The sequence below is a fragment of the Protopterus annectens genome, chromosome 14.part0 (assembly GCF_019279795.1).
Source record: "Protopterus annectens isolate FY-2018-M chromosome 14.part0, PAN1.0, whole genome shotgun sequence".
NCBI lineage: Eukaryota > Metazoa > Chordata > Ceratodontiformes > Protopteridae > Protopterus > Protopterus annectens.
Genome location: NC_056748.1, coordinates 875,940,965 through 875,967,124, shown reverse-complemented (window position 1 = coordinate 875,967,124; position 26,160 = coordinate 875,940,965). Strand labels below are relative to the sequence as shown.

The 26,160-nt window shown below is 39.7% G+C and overlaps 1 protein-coding gene across 3 annotated transcripts in view; it reads right to left on the bottom strand.

Moving 5' to 3' along the window:
* TBC1D12 (TBC1 domain family member 12) overlaps nucleotides 1-26,160 on the bottom strand; it is a 1,516,811-nt gene that overhangs the window by 1,445,795 nt on the left and 44,856 nt on the right. The window lies entirely within an intron of this gene.

The following is a 26,160-nucleotide window of genomic DNA, read 5'->3' as shown; positions in this document are numbered from 1 at the left end:
CAAAGCGGAACCCACTTTGCTCGCCTCGGAGCCAGCCGGAACAGAGGTCGGAGCCGTCTCGACAACACCAGCCCTCGGCTCAGAAGCTGGAGCCGAGGGTTTGGCGGTTTTTGATAACTTCCTCGAGCCAGACTTGGATGGGGAGTCATCAGGCTTTAACAAGCCCCTTAGAATAAGCTTGTTGCGCCTTTCTTGCAGGACTCTTGAATTACATCTGTGACAAACGGAACAAGAGTCCTGCAGGTGTAAAGGCCCCAAGCAATAGACACAAGAAGGGAAAATAACCTAATAAACTACCTCAAAAAAATAGAAACTTTGTTGAAAATTCCTACTACTGACCTGAGCCGGTAAAAAAGGCAACCTCGCAGCGAAGCGGCAAACGAGATCTGGGGAGTTAGCGCATGGTATTGTGGGATATAGGGCTGCCTCGAGCTGGTAAAAATAGCTCTCGAGCTATAGTATAGGCTGAGTCGGAGCCGAGGATCAGCTCCGAACCCATCCAGCAAGAATGAAGGCGAGAATGACAACTTAACATCATATGTTACTCGTAACTGCTGTATCATATTCTAGCTATATACATGTGTATATTTACAGTCACATATATATCTATTTACATTACTATATACAGATATATCTGTATATGTATACATACATGTACATTTATATTTTGTTGTCTAATATATATATATATCACAACATATGGGTCTATGGGTGTCTGCATATGTACATATTTATATGTGGGTATGTATCTGTATTCTGTCTCTGTATGTATACATTTGTACTACAGACAGGGAGAGGCTTATCTCTATGTCACTATGGGTAGATATACACACACATACCTCTAAATATATACGTCTACATCTGGTTATTCCGTTCCTTGCCATATAGATTACACTTTGCTGCAGTGGGACTCGTAGTGGGTGCAGCTGCTCTTTGGGCGACGCCTCTGCCCAATGAACACATTCGCTTACATCCCTAGGGCTGTCCATATAGGCCCACATCAGTCAACACCTGCACACCTAAACCCATAAGTAGCTACCAATAGTTCCCCCACCCGCACCTCCTCAACAGCACCCATCCTTACTCTGGTCTGGTCTGTTCTGGACACACCACTACACGCTGCCCACTTTCCACTTCAAGGGGCCCATTCCATACAATTGTCTCGGCCCATGGGTCATCAGGGTTTCCCACCCTTATATTCCAAGTATGTATACACCCCAGCCAGAATGTTCGGTCTATCACCTTCTTTTCTGTTGCCAATTTTTGGGGTGTCTCGCAAGGGACGCTCCTGTGTTCCAAGATTAGACTTCACGGGTGCACTGTGTACCCTCCCGGTTGTATCCTGCCTGTGGTCTGGGGAGCAGTGGACTCTTTACATTGTTTGGGTGTATATTCCCAGTGTCCGGCTTGGGGGGGGGTGGGTGGAAGGTCATGCTACGGGCTTCATGTTTCTTGCTTGGGCTCCTCACTTCCATTGACATAGCCTGTGAACATATGTCATTCTTGTGTGCTGTTTCCTATCATAGTTGTATATATATATATATATATATATATATATATATATATATATATATACATACATATATACATACACACACATATATATATATATATATATATATATATATATATATATATATATGTGTGTGTGTTATATATATATATATATATATATACATATGTCTGCAACCATATGTGTGTGGGTGTGTATGTGTGTCTGTAAAGCAATACATACCCTGCGCAAATGTACTTACACATACTCACTGGTGTTTATATATGCTTGACCTGGTTACTATTGCCTTATTCATTATGACACTGACACTTCACTCCAGTTAACTTTTAATTGATATTTTGCAGGTTATACAGCGGACAGATGTCGCTATTTGTTCATGTACAGATTACTGATGGTAAATGGTATGCGATTAGTAGGGAGGGTAGCCTAATGGTTAAGGTGTTTGCCTTACAAACAAAAGGTGCAGGGTTTGAATCTCACAAGGGATAATTGGCTAGGCTTAAAATGGCTCGCAAGGGCAGTTAGCCTAGTACTAACCTATGAACAACATAGCTGAATCATTCAACACATTCTTTACTGAAACCGTACTTGCTCTAGCCCAACAACATCTCATTGTGACTGCAACAGGTGTCCACTCTTCCACTAACTACATGCCCACTTTTAAGCTGCAACCCACCCCAACCTCTTACATAAAAAAAACTACTCTTCCAGCTGAAACCCACAACACTAGCAGCAGATTCCCTCCCCAATTAATTTTTAAAACTGGCAGCAGCAGAAATAGCTGTACCAGTTACTATACTAATCAACAGATCAATCACTGAAGCTACAGTGCCCCTGATTTGGAAAACTGCCTGTATCATACCTCTTCACAAAGTGGGTAGGTTCCTTTGACATAGCAGACTACCGACCAATCGCAATTCTGTCTCCACTGGCTAAAATATTAGAAAAAATGTATTCACCATCAACTAATATCCCACCTTATAAATCAGGAACTCATATCTCCAACACAACATGGTTTCTGTCCAGGTCATAGTACCACCACAGCACTGTTAGCATTTACAGATACCATAAACCATAACAGGAACAATGGTAAACTTACATCAGCCCTTTTCTTAGACCTATCAAAAGCCTTTGATATGGTTAGCCATGATAAACTCATCTGCCACTTCAAAAACCTGGGCTTAGCAATCAAACAGTCTCCTCGTTCAAAAATTATCTCAAGGACAGGCAACAAGCAGTGCAGTGGGACAATAACTTGTCTCCACTTTTACCAGTCACACTTGGGGTACCCTCAGGGATCAATACTAGGTCCCTTGCTATTCTCAATTTTCAAAAACACCCTCCACTCAGCTGCAAATAGCACTAGCCTTATCCAATACGCAGACGATTCCACAATAATATGCAGTGCCTCAACACTGGAAGAACTACACAATAAAACCCAGGATAATTTCCATTCAGTTGAAAATTGGCTTATTGACAATGGCATCATTCTTAACCCCAAAAAGACCAAGCTCCTGCTATTTCACCCATCACAAAATACCAGCCTTACCACTACTTTCAATATCCTCTCTAAAAATGGTACACCTATCACACCCGAATCCCACACACAACTACTAGGCGTCACCACTAACAACTTAAAATTTTATATCCACATAAATCTAGCTATTAAAAACATTCACAGAAAGCTAGGTAGTCTCTACAAACATAAGTCCTTCCTGACCCATATTGCTAGGACCACAACTGCTCATACTCACCTCCTCTCAACATTACTTTATGCATCCCCAATCCTAACCAAGCTATCCAAAACAGAAACCAGCAAACCGACAACCTGCTATAATCGAATAGCCAAATTTGCTAATAACACCTCTTTTAGAACCCATCACTGTCATAACCTAAAAAATTGGGCTGGCTTGAACTGCCAAATGTACTAATCTATAATCAACTTATCACTCATAAGCTGCTCTCCCACCCAAATAAAACACCATCTTTAATCAACCTAATTCAGCAGTACTCCTGTCCTAGGCAACTCCACTCCACAGATAAGTTACTATTAACAGTTACTAGATCCCACAACCATGCCGGTGACTCCCTCTACTCATCTTACATATCCAAAATTTGTAACTCCCTGCCTTCATCCATTACCCTGGAATCTTCCCTAACCAAATTTAAAATGTCTATCAAAAGCCATCTTAACAACAAATGGTTATGTCCCTGCTCCACACCAGACTAACTTCAGTCCTAACTCCACTACTGCAGTAACTCTTGCCTTACACATAGTCTCTTGATAGGACTGCACAGTCTTAGCAATACCCCTTTCAGATGCATGATGTGATTCTATATAGTTAACATACCTTAATACTGGTTGTATATGTTTTGATCATTTTTAAATGTTCTTGCCAATGGCTAAAAAATGTTTGCTCATTAATATGGTCTTGTTGTATATAGTAGAAACATGTTAGTATATTTTGTTTGTATATTTTGCATAAATGTTTCTTTGGAGCTTTTCTCCCCGGGCCTCCACTGAAAATGGACATGTATCCAGTTGGGACTATCCCGGTTAACAAATGTAAAATAAATAATAGTAAATAAATAATAACTATAATCACTATAATTACTTTAATCACTATAACCACTACAACACTATCCTAACTATAAAGACTATAATAAGTACAATAACCTTAACAGCTGTAATAACTAAGAGAAGGTTCAAATTCCTAATAACTACAACTATCATAGATATGGGTTGCCCTAATGCCAGGTAGAAGCTTTGTGGGCGGAGGAAGAAGAAAAGGCAATAATTATGGCTAAAAAGGACACACTTACCTGCAAAAGGGAAAACGAACTCCAACTAGTAGCTTGAGCACAGGAGAGCACATCCAACATGAATGGCGGCAAAGGAAATGTGAGGAAGCTGTGCTTAGCACACAGAATTGTGGGTAAAGGAGGGGCTCAAGCCTGGAAGCTGAAGTCTGTAAAAGGTGACAGAGTCAGACCAATGGTCGGATCCATAACCCATACATGAATCAGAAAGAGAGGGATAACATCAGATCAATTGTTATTTTTGGTGACATGCAGGTGAAGCTTGTCAGTAGATCTGAGTGGTCTACACAGTGTGTAGAGTTAAATGAGGTTGTCAAGGGATGGACATTGTTCTGGTTTATAGATAAAACTATGAGCGGATGGGAGTATGTACGTAAGATAAAACTATGAGCGGATGGGAGTATGTACGTAAGATATCGGGGAGCTTTAGCCGATGTAGTTCACGGAGAACTGTGCAATGATGAGTCTGATATGGGTAGTTAGTGACAAGCTTAGCAGTCTTATTGTAGCTTTGGTCTACCTTGTTTAGTAGGGTAGACTGCATGCTGGTAAATACTGGTATGGATTAAAAGTGTGGGCAGAAGGAGAGAAGTAGTGATGTTTCTTTGCAGAATTAGACAGGAAATTTCTATTATACTTAGTTAAGGGGGAGTTGAAAATCTGGACAACCTCCTGAATTGACTTTCCCCTTTCATCAAATTTTTTGAGGACCTCAGAAAAGGAAGGATTAGATAATACCTAGTTAATCCAGGACAGCATTCAGGAGTTCAGCTTTCTCATCCTCTGGCAAGTTCTGAGAACACGGCTATGCAACCTCTGGCAAGTTCTGAGAACACAGCCATGCAAATCTTTATCACTACATTAACCCAGTGGAAGCTGCTTAAGAAACAAAATCAGCAGTGTCAAAAGAACAGCTTAGAGAATGTTTAATTATAGGAGATACAGTAATTAATTTAGATGTTCCTAATGTCTAAACAAGATAGGTCAACAATTAAACTTTCTAATATTGCCAAAGAAGGCAAGCATAAGTGAGTCTGTTGATTCACTATTCTGAAGGCCAAGGTGGAAGAAGTATGTACTTCCTTTCCAAACCTATCAAAAGCTCTTCCATTTTTATCAGATGGCATAGCTCTAGCTGACATAAGGTATGTGGCAAAGAAGGTTTTGAAAGAGAAATCACTGCAGGATCTTCCCTAGGATTTGAAAAAAAAAAAGATTTGTGAGCCTGGACAACCTAATAATTGTCAGACCTTCTGAGGGCTGGTGATGGACTGTCAGACAAACTGCTACTTGCAAAGAAGGCATCCTTTAAGGCTGGCAAAATAGGGGGACCAACTGCAGATAGAGTAAAACTACTTGTAGAAAATCATAATATCTTTGCTCTGACTCTAGTTTCTTCTTTTATTCACACTGAAACAACTCCCTTATACTGTTAATAGTGTTAGAAAAGGATTACTCTTCTAGCGGGGAATGTCAATAACAGTGTTTCTTGGAGTCAGATTCCTTATTCTATGAAGAAAAAGAAGAAAGTAGAGAATTATACTCTCATCCTAATTCCTGTACCTCAGACTGAATAAGAATCTGACAGAGAAAGGAATACGTTTCTTTTTAAATGAAGAGAAGACCTAGACTGTAACGACTGAAAGGCTTTACATAAGACTTTGGCAAAGTCAAGCTAATCCTGACTTAGCTGAAGGGGACAAAGTAAAACTGCTAAGTTTACACTTCCTTTACTTGGGAAACCCAACTGAAAGAGAATGTCCCAAGATATGATCCTTTCCCCCGGGAAACCGAGCTCCTCAAAAAGGCCCAATAAAGCAGCAACAATCACTCCCCTCCTCTGATGCCAGCAGGAGTGGTTCTCGTTTTCCTGAAGCAGACAGCCAAGAAGCCCTGGACATGCCTGCCTCTTGGTCCTTTGTGACTTTCCATGGAGTAATTCCAAAGGTACAGAAAGAAACTGATTGATAATCTGAAGTCTCTGATACTGGTACCCATTGACCAAGAAGCAACAAAGAATGCTGTAGTGAAGACCAAAGCCCTCCTAACATCATCTCTTCTTTCAGATCAGGCAGTGAATGACAGAGGAGCAAGGACCCACTAAAAAGTGACTGATAAACAGGTACTGGAGCCTTAGTATAGCTCTCTTCTCCCAGACCAAAAAAAAGCAAGACCTGAGGTAAAAAAATCTTTGATGGACAACAACCAAAAATACTATCCTTAAATCCTTGTAATACATTATGACAGAAAAGTTGCACTTTTCTCTCATAAAATGGAAGGTATTTCCCAACAAGACACTTCTCTGTCCAACTTTGCACAACACTAGCCAACCACAGAATCTCTCAAAGCTGCAGTAGAGAGTGACACTTGCTGGTACTTCAACAAGAAAGTTCATTATGCCACTCTACTTGAGTTCTACAGCAGTTGGGGTGTAAGGAAAGTGCCCTAAAGCTTTGGAAGCTGGCCAGTTGTCCTATCCTTGCAGGATACATCCCATATAGCTTAGGCTGCAACAACAGTGATCTAATGACAAGCATAATCTTTTCTTCCTTTAATATCTTTTCCTACTTTACTGTGCTCATCACTGGAACAAAAGATGATCATTTCACCTCCTCAATGGGTTTGACTTTTATACGTACCACAGATGACACTGCATGCTTGGCTCCCGTTCCATATCAGGAACAAATGCAGACACTGAAAACTATTCCCTATGAAACTATGTTTCTTTTTAACAGCTTCAACAGACTGGCTATTGCTTTTGTAAAGAAATTGCTAGGTGTTTTTTTTTTTGTTTGTTTTTTTTTTTTACCTTGTTCTGCGCCTTATTTTACTTGCTCCTTAAATCCTGTTTGGTGCACCCTGAGTTATTTTGATGGAACAAGCTCTGGAAGCAGTTAAGTGGGCACACCACAGTTTGGCCAGTAGGTGAAGTGACTTATCAGACAGCTAAAGGAATAAGTGGAAGCTATTTATGAATGCCTGTTGATTTAGTGCAGTGCAACTTGTAGGAAGGAGTATTTTTAACTTGTTTGCTCCTTATTTTATTTAAAATCTTTTGTATTCCTCTTAGATAGGCATGAGTTGCCTTTGAGCAGTGTGCATGGGCACACTACATTTTTTAGCACCAAAGAAGGTTAGAAGAATATTCAATCCTTTACTGTGGCAACTCCAAAATAATACGCAAACCGGTTCAGCAATAGTAATGCCTTCTTCAGTGCTTGGGCACACAAAAATGATTGTTCATTTAAATAATCAAACATATAACAAGAGCCATCTTCCTATTGGTTCATACCAAATTTAACCACGCACTCAGCCTAATAATCCAACTGGATTATTTTTTATTCAAAATGGTATGTCATCCTGCTTTACACATCTTATTGCCCTGGACATTATTATAATAAAATTAAATTGAGCAGTGGTATGGGTCATGGTATGCTTAAATAACGAATTAGGCATTCTTTTACTTCTAATGTCACTGAGGTTTGCTTATTATTTTGGAGTTGCCACAATAAAGGATTGAATATTCTTCTAACCTCCTTTGGTGCTGGACAATTTTTGTGTTTATGGTTCAGTCCGTGCACCTTGTCATACTTGCGTACCTTTTGTGTTTTTCTGTTGGACTTAGCCACACTGTTGACTCCTGGGGAAAGCTCTTCTACTACAGTGGCGTTTACTCCAATTTTGTATTCATTTGTGGATTTAAAAGGGTCTCTTTCATATCCTGCCATCCTACTGTCTGGGCTTACTGAGGTCGGATAATAACTGTGTGCTTTATGTACTGGTGAGGCAGCTGGTGTTTTCAGTTGAACATGGTTTCACTTCATCTATTGTTTCATGATGGCTGCACATACACTTCCTAACAAGCGGTGAGTTTTGTTTCAGGACACAACCTCAATCTGCTTGAATGTTGGTTCGTTTGGATTATTCTACGACAAATGGGGTTTGCCATATATGATTATGTGCTTTTTGGAGATTGTTCTTTCTTTTTTACTTAAGAGCCATGTGAATGTTTAGGGTTTTTTTCGTACATTATATGCTGGTGGTGCCCTCAGTTAATGATGACTGCGACAAACCACGTTTGGGATTCATCCTCTGCTGCCATTTCTTTGCTAAACCAACTATTAATGTGATTGGACTTTTGGACGACATTTGCTTGAAAACCCTTTACTAGGTAGTGATGAAGGTCAGCCTGGGGAATGCTCTACATAGGTTCATACTAGGCTATCTGCCCTTGGGCATTTATAAGCCTAGCCAGAGTGTGTTTGGCTTTCGCCACCCATTTCAAATTAATTTTGCTATGCCCTTTTTCGAGGTTAGTATACTGTGCCTCTGTCTAACAGTGACACAGAAGTGATACCCGAGGTAAACCTACGATCTCCCATCCACTCATCAAGATTCCTCTTGAGAGTCAATGAGGGACTCTGCCTAACCTGGACTGGGATTTTATTCCAGAGTGAAGGGAGCCTCTGGGTTATGAATCTGTCCCTCCAGCATGTCCTATTTATTTCAGTGCTGAGGTTCAAGTCTCTCGAGCGGGTAGCTCGATGGGATTTGGATTTTCTGTGGTGCAGCATGTCCATTAATTCCAGGTTGGACATGGCTTTATACATCAGGCACAGATCGCTTCTGAGCAGGTGGTATGCCACTGAGTAGAGCTGGAGTTTCTTTAGCCGGGCAGCATATGGCATCTGCTTGAGCCCTTTGATCCTCTTGGTGAGGTACTTTTGGGGTCTTTCCAGTTGCTGCAGGTGTCTGGTAAGGTACATCCCAAAAGGGGCATTGTACTCAATTGGCCTGATGAGGGATGAGTAAAGAGGCACGATGACCTCCCCTGATCTTGATGTGAATCCCTTCATGATTAGGTGGGCTATATAAAATGTTTTTCTAACCACTTTGGCCACGTGGTTGTCAAATGAGAGATTGCTATCAACTTGGGTCCCCAGGTCCCTAATTACTTCTTCTGTACTTAATGGATTACCACCTATGTGGTAATTTGTGGGCACTTTGTTTTTGCCAAAGGGGATGACTATACACTTTTTGGAGTTTAGCTTGAGGCCATGGCTCTGGCACCAGTTGTCTGTTTCTATGAGGCACTTTTGGAGGATGCTTGTGTCGGCTGGAGAGTAGATTATGGCGCCCAGTTTGCAGTCATCTGTGAACTTGGTCAGCCACAGTCCTTCCGTGTTTGCCTGTACCTCCAAGAAATATATGTATCCAAAGGCTCAACAGGAACAAAAAAATTCAAAATGACTTAAATAAAACTCTGTTTTAATGAAAAGATAAAAAATTCCACATCAAGCGTTTTCGCCTGGAGGCATACCAGGCTTTTTCATCTTGAAAAAGCCTGGTATGCCTCCAGGCGAAAGCGCTTGATGTGGAATTTTTTATCTTTTCATTAAAACAGAGTTTTATTTAAGTAATTTTGAATTTTTTTCTTCCTGTTGAGCCTTTGGATACATCATTTTGTTCTTGGTCTGGTTCGGATCTAATTTGGTTTTGGTTTCCAAGAAATATATACTGAACAAGAGAGGTCACAGGTCTGAGCCTTGTGGGATGCCACTTGTAACTGGTTTGGAGTCTGACATGGCTCCAGCAATTCTAACCATGTGGGTTCTGTCCTTGAGCCAGTTTGCAACCCATCTAGTGACATAGGGGTTTATATTTAAGTTTTTGGGTTGAGACAACCAGGTTTAGAGAATTCCACCATGGGAATTACAGACCACGATAGTATTTGTGCCACACTTTTTCAGTCACCAAAAAAAAAAAAAAAAAAAAAAAAGAGCACCTTGAGGTCCAATACTTGGCACCTGAAGTTTTTCAAGGCTTACCAATTTGAAAGATATTACCCCATGTAGATTAAGGTTCAGATTCAACCTTTAGTGAGCCAGGCGGATTACAGGTTATCACAGGATTGGGTTCAGACCCAGCATAAGGCATCTATGGCTTTCGTAGATGCTCTTATTTCGTACTATGACAGAACTATTGATCAATGTATTGGTGAAGTGAAACTTAATTGTGATGAGGTTAAAGGTTAAGAAGGGGAACTTTTTTTTTAATCAAACACCTCAATTTATTGTCTAAAGATCTTTCTGTTTTAGAACAGCAATTAAGAAAGAAAAAGACGCAGAAGTTTAATTGTGATATTTCAGATTACAATAGAGGGAAAACTTTTGGTATACATAAGAATGTCAGATTCCAGGATCAAGGGAATAATAAACAAGTCAGCAAAAGGAAAAGACCCAGGTCAATACTGAGGCACAAGGGGAATGGCCATAGGGGCACTTCAGTTGACGAATCTTCGTCTGCCACTGATGTAGAATTGACTTCCACCCAGGAGTCACCTATTGCTAAGAGAAGGCCCAGTACTGACCCTTTAGGGGTAAGAGGCACAGAGGGGGTAGAAAACACCAAACAAGTAGGCAGTACTCAACAACTTCCTGATATGATTCTACCCCATTACACATTATCAATAATGTGCATAATATGTCTACTCAGGCTTTGTCCGATATTGAAATAAACATACTCAACAAGGGTCTGCACTTTGTCCCAGGTATTTTTGTCAATGAAGATGTATTTGCTAATGATTGATAGTGAATTTTGTAGATTATTGAATCTAAAATATTTTTTTTTCAGGTGATGACCATGTGAAGACTGGTAGAGATGGGTGAAGATTGCCAGTGTAGTCAAATAGAATTTGGTACATAATTCTGTCCTTTGTAAATATGAATGTTGAAATACATGCTTGTTTTCTTAGATGAAAGAATATGCTGTGAAAGATTGAACTTAAAACAATGTAGCAACATTGCCCTCTGCTGTAAAGAAAGCTAAGTCAAGCATTTCTTGCCTGTCCTTTGAAACTGAAATAATTTCATTACTGTCTTTGATGTTTACAATTCTGCTCTGGCTGGCTAGACGAATGCTTCCTACCTATTGTTTTAAGGCTAACGTTAAGGACCAGAATTTACATATGGAATGTCCTTTATTGCTCTGGTTTCTGCTAGGTGTAAAAGAATGTAAATGCAGTTTCTGTCAGCCTGGGAACACCAGGAAAGTGTAAACAAATGATGTAATGGGAATCAGAACTGCAATAGCAATTTAAACAGAGAGAATCAGAAGGCATTAAGCATTTTTGTCTTGATCATCCAACTCACAGCACTGTCTTGCTCATATGTAAGTTATCTTAGACTTGTGTTTTCTTTTAGAAATAGCTAAAGAAATAGCTAGAAACTAGAAATATTAGACTAAGTGACTGATTTATTTTAAGTATTTCTGTTGGATCTCTGAACTCGACTAGCACTGTGTAGTAGAAAGTATCGTCTTGTGTTTTTAATTTATTATTAAATATTTTAAACCCTTTTAACTGTGGCTGTTTTGTGCAGAAATAATTTAAGCTCTAGAATGCATATTTATACAGTTTACTGTCCAAGTCACTCTAAATAAGCCTCTGTTTAGTCACAACTACCAATTGGATAATAACATTGCACAGTAATCATTGGACACCCTTTTAAGGGCCTTTGAGTAGGTGATAAGTATTAGTGGGTGGTGGCAAGTGGAACTACCATATAGTCTGGGAGAAAGGGCACATCTGGAGGAACTGTGCCAGCCTTCCCCAGGAGTGTCTGTGTGGGTGTATAAATTCTTCTCAAAGTGCATGTGTGTGTGTGTGTGTGTGTGTGTGTGTGTGTGTGTGTGTCAGCTACTTGGGCATGGACAAAACGCACTGGTTGGACAGAGAGGGTGCTAGAGGTTATAGCTTGCCCACTAGGCTGAGATCTGGACCCTATAGCTGTGCCAGTGGGGAGACTTACTGGGGACCTGGAGAGCAAGAGAGCGACCAGCCCCGGAATGACTGTGATCTCTGTGTGCTCTTAAGGGAAATTGCAATTTACTGTGTGTATTTGTTATCCTTTCCTCATATATGAGATGCCCTCTCTGGTGTTAGTGGTGAGGAATGAGGCTCCTTAATTGCCGGGCCAGGGCATGGGCATCACAACCAGACTAAAAGATCTACTGGTTTCCACTTTTGCAAATCCAATTTCATGCCACCCATGGATAAACATGTTGTGATATTTAAAGATTGTGTTCTCAAATATCTACATTTTAATAAAAAATTTACATAGTAACATCAAACACAAACTTGCAAAACAGGAACAGTATTTGACTAAACTCAGTAACAACCATGAGGTGGTAATTTTACCAGCAGATAAAAGGGGGCAGTTGTCGTCATGGATTGGTCATGAATCCAGCCGAGGTAGAAAGACAATTATCCAATGGCGAATTCTATATGCACATGCCACCGGATCCAACTTTTACATTTAAAAAAGAGATTGATCAATTCCTGAAACTCGCCCAGGAAGAAGGTATTATTAGCCAAAATGTGGTGTTTCAACTTACTGTCCCTGACCCACAGTCCCAATACCTATATTTACTGTCCAAGATTTATAAACATCCAGCTCAACCACCGGGGAGACAATTCGTACCGGGCAGGGGGTCTCTTACAGAACCTTTAGTGGTCTTTTTGACTACATATTTACAACCACTACTTCTTATGGTGAGAGCAAGGATTAAAGATGCTACACAGTTTCTTCAGATCATCAGCAATACGCAACTGGATCCCGGTTGGCTGATGTGTACACTGAACGTCACTGCGTTGTATACCAACATTCCTCATTGGGCTGGTCTAGAAGCCATCTGTTTCTGGTTGGACAGGGCTGATATATACACTCCTGGGTTCAATATCTTATTAATTTGTCTTACTGAACATGTTTTAACAAAGAATGTTTTCTATTTCCATGGGAAATGTTATGGGCAAGTTAGAGGGACTACTATGGGGGGCTTCTTTTGCCCCCATTTATGCTGATTTGTTTATGGGGTACATTGAATAACAACTTATTGATGATGCCAGACACAATATATTTTTGGATGAATTGGATATTTGGCAGCGGTACTTGGATGATTGTTGGATGGTGTGGAGAGGAGATGCGATATATGTACAAGAATTTTGTACAATATTTAAATGACAACAAGTGGGGTATTCACTTTACACTTAATTGGGATTATAATCAAATTACCTTTTTGGATGCGAGTGTCATCCGGGAGAGTGATCACACTCTTAGAATGGAGGTATTCCGCAAATTTCCCCAATTTAATACCCTGCTTCATGCAACAAGTCATCATCCTCGACACATCATCCACAACATCCCCAAGTCCCAGTTTTTGCAGATTAAACACATCTGTTCCACTGAGAATGCATTTTTATCACAACAACAAGATCTAGTTAATAGGTTTCTCAGTAGGGGGTATAATGCTCATGACATAAATAAGGCTTGTTCATTTGCCTCAGAACAACCCAGACTGAACCTTTTGCAGTATCAACATACCCCTAACAATTTAGATAAGCATTCAGCTCAACCCATATGCCTGTCACCTCTTTTGGACGCAACGTCAACACATTTAGACAGATTATTGACAACCATTGGGACATAGTGATGGCCAATGAGAAATTATCAGAATTATTATCATCATCATCATCCCAATGTTTATTTTCATACCGCAGAGGTCCCACACTTAACTCTTATTTCACCCATTACAAACATACGTCTCCTTCCAGTACACAGCAGGTCACATTATTTGGTGACAAATTGGTAGGCAGTATTTCTTGTGGTCACTGTTCTGCCTGTGCATACGTTTCGAAGACTAAAGAATTCACCAGCAGTAATACCTCTAAGATATACCATATCCGGTCTTTTGGGAATTGTAGCCGTGACTGGGTCATACATTTAGCAACTTGCTTTTGTTCTGCTTTTTATGTGGGACAAAGATCTCGGCCACTGAGGTTTTGTATAACTGAGCACCTTAGCGACATTAGAAATAAAAGAATGTCTAATTCATTATTTACGCATACCATGACCCATACCACTGCTCTATTTAATTTTATTATAATAGATAATGTCCACGGCAATAAGAAGGGATGACTTGTCAACTATAAGAGGTGAGGTTCAAAGAATACAACATGCAGTGTGGTGGTAGCAGACACCAAACTGGCATACACGTAATCACAAGTCGCAGTTCAAAATTGGGATTCCGTTTAACCCTCATGAATTATTAATTACAAGTCCGGTGAATGGTTTAGTACAGTCATGTTATGCTCAGCACATCTTTCCTCTAGCAGCCAGATAACGAAATTATGACAGGTTTGTGAGCAGGCAGCAAAATATCTCACTGTATGACTGGGCAAGTATTATTTGTTCATTCATTCATTTCCAGTGCCTATAATATCTCATTCCAGTAATGGGGAGCCAGAGCTCAACTCAACAAGCTGCATGCTTAAGCCATAGAAGCAATCCTGGATGAGATGTCTGTCTACTGCATAACACAGCACATACACCAAAACCGTATCAACTTTTAACCTAGAAGCATGGCTTATTTCAAAATAATGAAAGTCTTTCTGCTTTTCCCGGTTAGGGGTCGCCACAGTGGAACTCCCGTCCGCTAATGATTGGCAGTGGATTTTTATGGTGCCGAGTTGCCAGCCAGATGCCCAACCTTCAATGAAGGCATGCCCATTCACGCACGCACCTACCTGCATGTCTTTAACGTCACTCGACCGCGGGGAGGACATGCAGACTCCACACAGAAGGCGATTCAGCTGAGAATCAAATGGGAGAACCTCTTGCTGTGAGGCGACAATGCTAAATGCTGCACCACCGCGGCTTCTCTAATGAAAGTACTAAAAGATAATTGTTGCAATTCACTGCAGCTACAAGAACGTCCCACAGTATTCTCTGCACATCTGTAACAAAAATGTACTGCTACTGTAGATCAGTGTGTGTATGCACCTTTAAGAAGGTATCCAAAGGCCTACACAAGTGTATAAATACTGAGCATGTGCGAGCCTGACTGCCATTTTGTAGTAAGCTGTTGAGATGTAAGCATATATGTCTGTAAGGTCTGTCTGTTAAATCAGTTTGTTTATATTTTACGATGCTGCTATCCTATCCATCCTGATGTGTTTCTATGTAATAAAGCATCTAAATGAACTACACCACCTGCTTGTCATCTATGTTAGAGAGGCATGAGTGACAGCTACCCACTGCAATTCTTAATAGGAAAACCTGAGCCACAAAGCAGCCATCCTGTTGCTTAGCACTGCTTTGTGTGTCCAATGAATCATATCTGTAAGACTGACAAGGTTTGCCCATTGCGCACTTCTAGTCATACCTCTCAACCTACATCATCAAGAAATCTGGACAAAGCCATAAAAAATGGGGGACAAAGACCCCAAAATAGGGACACATTTTAAATATTGTTCTTACAAACTTAAACAGTTGCTACAATAACAGGTTTTGCATCGGTATGAATTTTCTGAAGGGTATGAAGCCTGAAACACAAATGCCTGTCATTATTTTCAGACTTCAGTCTTTAATGATTTGGCAGTGATTTTCCAGAAAACCACAATTTTATGAAAAATGGACCAAAAAATAGGAGGCAAAAATCTGTACAGCTGAGAGATATGCTCTAGTACTAAGCTCCCATACTTTCTGAAGTGTCTGACAGTCATTTTTAGCCATTCTGGACAAGTAGTATTCCTTGGTGATAAAGCAAAAATCTTCTTTTCTGAATAACACCTGATCTTTGGCTCAGTCACCGCCTTAGGTTTATGTCCCAGCCAAAACAGACAATTCTCTTTCGGTGTGCATTACGATTTAGTAGCTTTCTGACAACTTAGAAAGCAGCAGTGACAAAATGGGCCTCTTTCTCCACAGAATATGGTCAACATTTGTCTTCAACTTGCACATTAACCGTTGACCATTCTAACTGATATTTCATTTATATAACTCTTGAAAATCTAAGTAGTCTAGGTCAACCAATACACCTAAATTCTAATATTAAATTAAATAACACTATGATAAACTTGAATCAATGCCCACTAATTAGAAACACCAATGTATGGGACTTCTACCAAGTCAAAAGTATTTCAATTGATAATATTAGGCAAAGACTGGAAGTAAATAAAAGTTATAACACCTTAATCAACCAATTACTATATCTGACTAATACAATTACTACTAATGTTAAAATAGACAACCAAGGTATGCAGCTTTATCAACAAATTATCAATCTGTTGCTTTCGAGAACTAAAACGTTATGAAATACTTTGACTAATAACAAGTATCAAATACCAAGATGCACTTCTATGTTCTAAATTTTGGGAAGGGAAAAATAACATGATTACTGATTAACAAAAATCTGCTGCAATTCTCACTTTGAAATTAACCCCTCTCAAAAAATAATTCATACCCAAATTATGATTAATAACAATGCCTATCACACACCACTCTTTCTAAGTAAAATTAATCCTTCTCACTCTCCTTGTAGCCCCACATGCCCAAATAGTGTAGCTGACACCCTTCATATTTTTTGGAGCTGTAAGAATGTTTACAAATTATGGTGTTTGTTCAAAACCAAGTTAGAAAAAAAGGGATACACTAAATCCACCCTGTCATGGGAAATTGCAATTTTACATGTATTCCCACCAACTACTCATACAAAAACAAACCCACCATAGTAACAATGTGTGCAATGATGAAATCATACACAGCTCAGCATTGGTTAGACAGAACTAAACTTACATGGGAAGAATTTAAAGGAATGGCTATAAAATACATATTAGCCAGCAAACTAATTACAAAAAAACAAAAAAAAACTATCCTGTTATCAGAAATATTGGAAAATACTTAGCGAAAGCTTAAGCTAAAATTGGTTTATGAACAAGGGACTACAAATATCATTATTACTCTAAGTAGATTAGGAAAATTAAAGAAAATCAATACTGCAAAACTTGTACCCATCTTAAAACTGAACAGGTCTCGGAAGTGCACATAAAATATACATTTTAAGGTGACATCAATTGTATACAGTGTAATATAGTTAGTACAAGATGCAATTTAAGTTAGGTAGGCTAGAATGTCTTGATGCAACTGTTTTTTTTTTTTTTTTTATGTCAGAGTCTATTATGATTAATATCTCAAAGTAACATTTGTCTTGCAACCTAAATGTGAATAATGTGAATGTTATTTAATTCTGCATATTGATAACTGAACACTGATGGTATATGTTCTGTATATCTTATTATGCTTACTATGAACTGATATTCTATGTATCTTGTCTTTATTTATTTCAGTTTTATTTTCTTTTTGTACTAAGAGGAAAAAGCAATAAAAATATACATTTGAAAAAAAAATCTACAGTAGTGTGCTGCCGCTGCAGACTGTTATAGCTGTATGTTGAAATGCACTCCTCTCAGAAATGTCTCATTTCACCTTTATGAAATTCACCTACGGTGCACATAATCACACTTCCTTTGGATGTGATTATTATATTCTTACTGATTAACATGCACCTTTAATATTATTAACAGAAACACAATTCAAAGGGGGGGGGGTTAAAATGCAAGGTATTTTTCAGTCTTACCCATGTTCCCCCTCTCAAGCTTTAAAATTAGTTTACGCTGACATGTGAGGGTGAAATAATCTTGGGAGTGACAAATCTGTTTAGCTAATCACTTACACCTTTACCTAATGGTGTGCACCTTGTTTCTTGCCCAAGTCTACGTAAACAGGTTGCTCATACAGCATTTGTTTTCTGCTCTCATGCTTAGCATTTTCAATTTCCTGGGCTTGTTTACTAGGCCATTAGGGCTTACCAGATGTATCTTTTTTCTGGGGAGATTTGAAAGCACAATAGTTTTAAATGGCTTGTTAAGGGTCAATATATTTGCAAGTGGAAGATGGATCAAACCCCAGGTCTCAGTTTTGCAGCCTAGCATCTTAAACACTGTTCTGTAAAGCCATCTTCTTTTTTGACAGTCCTTTGAAGGTTCATATATCAGTTGGCGTTGTTTGTCTTTCAGCTTTTTCCCAGTAAGGGGTCGCCACAGCGGAACTCCGGTCCGCTAATGATTGGCAGTAGATTTTTACGAAACGCCGAGGTGCCAGCTTGACGCCCAACCTTCAACGAAGGCACGCCCATTTATGGACGCATGTCTTTCGAACGCTACCCAACCGCGGGGAGGACATGCAGACTCCACACAGAAGGCACTCCCAAGCCACGCTGATAATCGAACGGGAGAACCTCTTGCTGTGAGGTAACAATGCTACTGCCGTACCACCGCATGCTTAATATGCTGTTTGGGTAGTTCTCTGCTGACAGTCAGGAAAAGGTTAATTATGATTCACAGCTAACTGTAGTATCACCTTGCCCTTTGCAAATACTGCATTACTCTTCCTCCACTGACCTTGCAGTTGGAAATGAAACTTAGTTCTTTGTGTCTTTCTGTGAGGCAGCAGTAGTCCGATAAATTATACACAGACAGCTGCAAGCACTTGTTTACAGTCTGTTGCAATGATAAAGCTGTGTCCCACATTATGGTCTGGGGAATTATAAAGGCCACTAACCCCCTTTCCCCACCCTATATATACTTGTACATAATTAATTTATACCAAAGGACTTTTCCAGTGTGACTCATCCCCTAACATATTTCATTCTTCAGGATATACTAAGCTAAGCAGTGAGGAAAACAGCAAATCTTTTGTGTTTGATCAATGTTCATTCAAAGGAATGCTAAAAATCTGTGGGTGGGTCACATTAAAATGCTTACACTGGAGATGGATAAAAGGGAAGTCCATTTACTTATCCTTCCCCACTTACACTGAGAATGAGGTAAAGTAAAACTGAATCACGAAAATGAGGCTGAAGTTGGGGAATGTTGTACTGTGTGGAGTAATAAGAGGACTGTCTTTTTAAAGGAGACTGAAAATTATATGACTGTACCTGCCAGAATACACATCTGAAATCTGTCAGACAGTGAGTAAAATAAAGGCCAAAGCATATCTGACTGCCATAATGCTAAAATTTCACTTATTTAATAAAAGATAACATGGTTAAATAAACAAGATGATAGCTGCCATTTGCCTGTGTTACATGCAACTATTTTAAGAAAGTGTAGAGCATGTTTTACTGAGCATAGCAGTAGTGTAACATTTAATGCCTTTTACATGGCAAGCAAGCTGGATTACACTTGCAAGGAGTTACTAAAAATATAAAAAATGTATACATCATACTTAGTACTACATGGTCACATGCACACCAGTGCACTTTCAGGCAAACTATGATTTCTGTCAAGGTTTAGTAGCCAAATTAGTCGTTAAAAGCATACATGTGGTGGGAGTTATAAGCATGTAACTGCTCTGCCTGGCAGAACAGGCTGTGTGGCTCACTTTAGAGTCTTGCAGGAAAAGCAAGTCTAAGAGCATATATGGATGAATATGTTAGAAGTACCATAATGTCACTAAGCACAAAAAAAGGTTATGAAAGCAAACAATGACAGTTAGACTGTGGAACAACTTTTAAAGTAAAGAACTACCCTTGTGTGATTAGTAGTACCCCTTTTAGAAAGTCAGAATGAACAAGGCTATAACAGTGTCTAATAGCAGGAAATGGAAAGCAGTGGTAACACAAAATAAATAGTAGTAATACAGGTGAGGGGAAAAGCCCGAAATTCAGATTTTGCTTCACATCAATACACTCTGACAGACTCACTATGTACATGACAAGAAATGAATACTAGGAATTTTGTGAACATCAGCAGTTTATACTCTTTACATATTTGACAAGAGTCAAATTTGTACTATGAAAGGAAATCTGTGAACAGAGTACACTCTGAATTTGTGGGTTATGGCCAGAGATCTAGAGCTGGTAGTGTGACCAACCAGTTTCATACAGACTAAATTTATATAGTTGATTTCCATGTTGTTAATGTGCCAATCTCTAGACCTAGAAAAAGAAATTTATGCAAGAACAAACCACTGTAAGCCTTGTAAAAGGAGAAACTGGATAGATCAACACAAAATCTTGCATACTGATGACAGGACAAACAGGTTAAACTTCAAACCGATGCTTAGTCTAATCAACTACCAGTCTTGCTACATACGAACCCTTTTCGAACAACATGCCCAAGTTAATTACCCAGCCTCTGGTGTGAGGAGTACAGAAACTTAAGTTACGGATACATGACACTGCTCGTAATCCCTTTTGACATCTTTATGACTGTAGTACAACATTATGTTGATGGCAACACCAAGTACTTGAGAGCTACGCCACAATTATCAGAAGTACTTCAACAACCACACCTGAAAGAATGCAAAGGTCTCATACAAGACTTCATGGAAAATACAGTTTAGTAAATTAAAGGAGCAGTAATTGAATACAAAATGTTAAGCATACATACTATTACTACACAGTAAAAAATTAAAGGTAACATACCAATATTTGGAAATAGATGGTATTCCTATGGAAGTCTGGAAGCTAGGAGGGAAAAACTGATAAAAATCTGGAAGGTTTTGTTTAACAGTATTTATACAGGAGGAGAAGCACCAACATCCTGGAAGAAAGCAGTGGTCGCTGTAATACCTAAACAAGGTAAAGACCCAGCAGATCCAGCTTAATCAATCAATACTAAACCATGATTAAAAAAAGAAGTGTTTAACATACACACACAAGTTTTATATATATATATATATATATATATATATATATATATATATATATATACACACACACACACACACATTATATATATATATATATATATATATATATATATATATATATATATATATACACACACACACACACACACACACACATATATATATTTATATAGATATATATATACATATATATATCGATATGGGTCACCTTCATTTGCCTGACAGAAATTTCAGGAAGCCCAACTGCCTGGCAGTTCATTTGCCCAACAGTTCATTTGCCCGACAATTAAAAAAGGCAAATAAAAGGTATATGTCCTATAAAACCAAAGTAGATGGGGGGCTGTGCCCCCAACTATATATTCTAACTCCAGGATCGCACTACTGTACGGTAAAGTATATATACACCTTTTATTTGCCTTTTTCTAATTGTCGGGCAAATGAACTGTCAGGCAATTGGGCTGTCTGAAATTTCTGTTGGGCAAATGAGTTCAAATGAAGGCGATCCATACATATATGGGTCTACCTTAGAAGATCGACAGACCATTTGACAGACATTCATTTGGTCGACAACCAGTATTCATGGCAAAAACCTGGGGATTTTCTCCCCTCCCCAATCTTGTGTGACCCTGGAGTTGATATATATACTTGGGGGCAACCCTCCCCCACCTATTTTCATTTAAAACCTGACAAATTCAACAAAAACTACACATTTTAAATGAAAACAGGTGGGGGGCTGTGCCCCCCACCCCCCCAAAATATATATATCAACCCCAGGGTTGCACAACATTGGGGAGGGGTGCAAATCCCCAGGTTTTTGCCATGAATACTGGTTGTCGACCAAATAAGCTGTCGACCAAATGAATGTCGATCAAATGGTCTGTCGATGTTCTAAGGTAGACCCACATATACATATATAGATATATATAAAAATATAATAAAATTATATATATATATATATATATATATATATATATATATATATATATATATATATATATGTATGTATATATATCATACCTCTCAACCTCTTGAAGCAAAAACTCTGGAAAACCCTAAAATGATGGGGGGACAAATAGGGACAGATTTTAAATATTGCTCTTACAAACTTAGAAGGTTGCTTTAATTATAGATCTTGCATTAGCATGTGTTTTATGAAGGATGTGAAGTCTTAAACTCAAATGTTTGTCATTATTTAATGACTTCAATCCTCAACTATTTGCCAGGTAAGTACAGATTTTAGGAGGAACACACCAAAAATATGAAGCAAAACTCTGGACATTCTGCGAAAATCTGTACATTTGTGAGGTATGATATATATATATACATATATTCACACACACACACACACACACACACACACACACACACACACACACACACACAGAATATAAAAAGTGTACACACCCCTGTTACCCTTCTCCTGACCTATACCTTTCAACAATGAGATCTCTTTGATGCTTTACGCTCTCTGCGAACCATGGCTTTTGCTGTAGCAGGCAACTAAGTAAATGTCAGGAAAATCCCACTAGGACAGCTGAACTTTATTTGGGGTTAATCAGAGGCAGGTGTGTACCCAAGAAGACTGAATACTGTAATTAAATCAAAAGGTGCTTCAACAAAGTATAAATTTAAGGGTGTGCACACTTATACAAACAGCTTTTGTACATTTAGTTTTTATATTTCCCCCTAACAGATTTGTTTGTTTTTAAATTGAATTGTACAGGTTATAGGTCACATTAAAGGTGGGAACATTTTTGAAATTATTTACTGTGGTCTCATTTTTTTATATCACAAAAACCTGGCATTTTAACAGGAGTGAGTGCACTTTTTATATCCACTGCATGTGTTACAAATGTGTGTGTGTGTGTGTGTGTATATATGGATCTAGGATGCTTGCTCGAGTGAGCAAACATCCGAATCCATAATAACCAAACACACTTTAACGAAAGCGCTTAAAAAAATAAAACACTACATTTACATGTGGCCCCCACACCCACCCAACTTTAATATTCTCCCTCCGAGACCACACTACAGTTGGGAAAAGGGAAATTTCCCTTACCCGCACCATAGTACAGCCCTGGCAACAGGCATACTTACGCGAAAGTGCTTCTTCCGTGAAAAGCACTTTTGCATAAGTATGCCCGGACGTTTGGGTTTTGGTCGTTTGCTCATCCTAGATTTTCCTTGTTTGGTCAAGGGGTAGTTTCTTTACTCACTAGTGGGAGTAGGGAGTACTGAGCTGCCTGTTTGTCCTCAGAGGAGTGGTTTAAGGCAGTAACTTGTAGTTTATTGGCCATTTTGGGTTATTTCCTGTCTTTTCCAGCCCCCTGCTATAAAGCACGCTTTGGCGGGCTTTTCTGGCTATAGAGAACTCAGCACAGCTCCTCGTGGTGTCCAGCAGAGTTCCTAGAGCAGCAGAGACCAGAAAAGACAAACTTTCCAGATTCTAAGTATTTTTTCTGCATTTTCGACTTTTTAAGCCTTTCGATTGCTATTTCTGCCTGTTTTATTCTGTTATTACCTGTTTTTACTGTTTTTAATAGCTTGAATTGTTTGTTGCACTTGCTTGTTTAAGTTTTGCTTAAAAGTTAAACAACAGGCTAATACACTCAAGTGTACTAGCTTTGATAGCATTTAGTCAAAAACACAGCATTTATTGTATTTTCTGCCTATCTGAAAAAAAAACTTGAAAAAAAAAATACTCTTGTTTTCCATACTTTCCTAATAGTTTGTTCCAGTGATCAGATTTGCTGATCCCTGGGCTTTGTCTTGGTTCCTGTGTTTCTCCATTTTCCTTGTTTGGTCAAGGGTAGTTTCTTTACTCACTAGTGGGAGTAGGGAGTACTGAGCTGCCTGTTTGTCCTCAGAGGAGTGGTTTAAGGCAGTAACTTGTAGTTTATTGGCCATTTTGGGTCATTTCCTGTCTTTTCCAGCCCCCTGCTATAAAGCACGCTTTAGCACGATTAGCTGAGCTGCCACTGTTGCACACTAGGGCAGCCGTTAAGCAGGTTTAAACTATTCGGCTACCTAAAGTCCACTCTTCAAATTTTCCCTTAAAACTACCTTCCTCGAACTATACTACTGATCTAATCAGCGTATCCTATAACTAAAAAGATCATCTCTACTTGACTCCAAGTAGACTATTCTCTATCTGTTAAACCTAGCACTTGCTCCTACAGTACTTATTACCTTGATACGGCACTCTTATAGATAGCACCCAAAAAAGGCAAACCCCCATTTCTAGGTCACCCATGTCCCCCGGAATCTCTTTTAAAGTTTTTTTGTCTAGTCCTTCTAGCATGTCGAGGGATCAGTTGCTAGTGTCCTCTCCTGCTCAGCTGGTGAACCTGGGAATATTGAGGCAATGTTACAATTGCCTCATGTACACAGACAACCCTCTCCTCCTCCCACAAAACACAAATACATGCGAGAGATGCAACTATATGGCCAAACTGGAAGCTGAGCTCTCTCAACATAGGACTGGCAAGACCAGTCAAGAGGAGAAGGTTACCACACACACTATAGACCCAGTCTCACATAGTACCATCACAACCTCAAATCATACACATAAACACACAAAGACATACTCGGAGGCTCTGATCAAAAATCTACCAAAACAGCAGAGGCCACCAAAGCAGACACCCAAACAACCACCACCTCAGAACACAACACCTGCAACACATAGACCTCACAGTCAGAGTGTCAAACAGTCACAGCCCTTAAGGCCAAACACAATGCCAGACACACTAGTCATTGGTGACTCCATAGTCAGACACACTGACGTCCCGCTCACCAGACTGAGTAAGGAGAAGGTCACAGTAAGCTGCCTGTCGGGCGCTAGAATCCGCCACATAACGCAAGCACTCAGGTCTCTCAACAGCAGGTACAAATACGACTCAGTCATTGTCCACGCTGGTGTAAACGACCTGAGACGTACCACCTTGGACTACATGAAAAGAGACACTGAGGAGCTCTCTGATTATGTAGCCCAGGCAGGTATGACCCTGACCTTGAGCAGTATCCTACCTTCACCAAGAATGATGCCACAATACAGAGATAAGATGATCAGCTTTAACAATTGGCTTAAACTCTGGTGTCATTCAAAGGGGATCCAATGTCTGTCTGCCTGGGATGACATGCTGGACAAGCCACGCTGCTTCGCAAGGGACGGCTTGCACCTGTCACCCTGGGATTCGGATATTGGCAAAGGCTCTTGCCACCCCATAGTGCCTTTTTAGGCAAGGCTCAAATTCTAAACCTACCACCCTAGAACACAAAAAGGAAAAAAACTAAGGGTAATGCTGCTCAATGCCAGAAGTCTAAATCTCAAAATGCACGCACTCGAGGCCCTTCTCAGTATGGAGAACATAGATGTCTGTGCTGTGACAGAAACCTGGTTCAAGGCTCCTGAGAGCACCCCAGCACTATCAGGTTTTACCTCATATCATGCTCCGCCCCAAAATCCGGACAATACCAAGAAAGGAGGGGGGGGTATCCATATTCATCAAGGACACCCACACCTCAAGACTGGTGGCAACGCACGATGCATCGGAGACCATCCAGGTGCAATTAACCATAGGCAAGACTGCTCTGCAAATTGTAGCATGTTACAGGCCACCCTCACAAACTCAGGAACCTCACATGGCCTTCCTGAAAACACTAGAGGGGATAAATGTATCACCAAACACCATCATACTAGGTGACTTCAATTACCCTAATATAGACTGGGAACACTACTCAAGCCCAAACACCCTAGCCCAAAAGTTCCTGGAATTCATAAACTCAAATGCCATGGAACAACTAGTCACCATTCCCACATGAGGAGAAAACATACTTGATCTCATCATCACGAACATGGGAGCACAATGTTCAACACCGGAAGTATACCCCTCACTGGTGAGATCAGATCACAAACTAATCTCGCTGGAGGTCCTCATCCCACCCCCACCTGAAATAAAAAAGACCACAGTAAAGAACTTCTCGAAAGCCGACTTCACACTTCTAAAGACTAGTGTGGTCTCCTTTAAGGTCCCGAGTCGCGGAAAACAGTACTCAAGCCGCTGAATCACTTACAAATGCCTTCTACCAGCACCTGCAGGACTGCATGGATAAGGCAATCCCAAGCAAAACAAAGACTCTTTGTACCAAAGGCAAGCGTCCAGTCTGGTGGACCCCAGCCATAAACAAACTCTACAACAAAAGGAGGAAGCTACTACAAGACAGAGCAAAATCCTTAAAAGGTAAGACACCCTTGATCACTATAAGTAAAAAACTAAG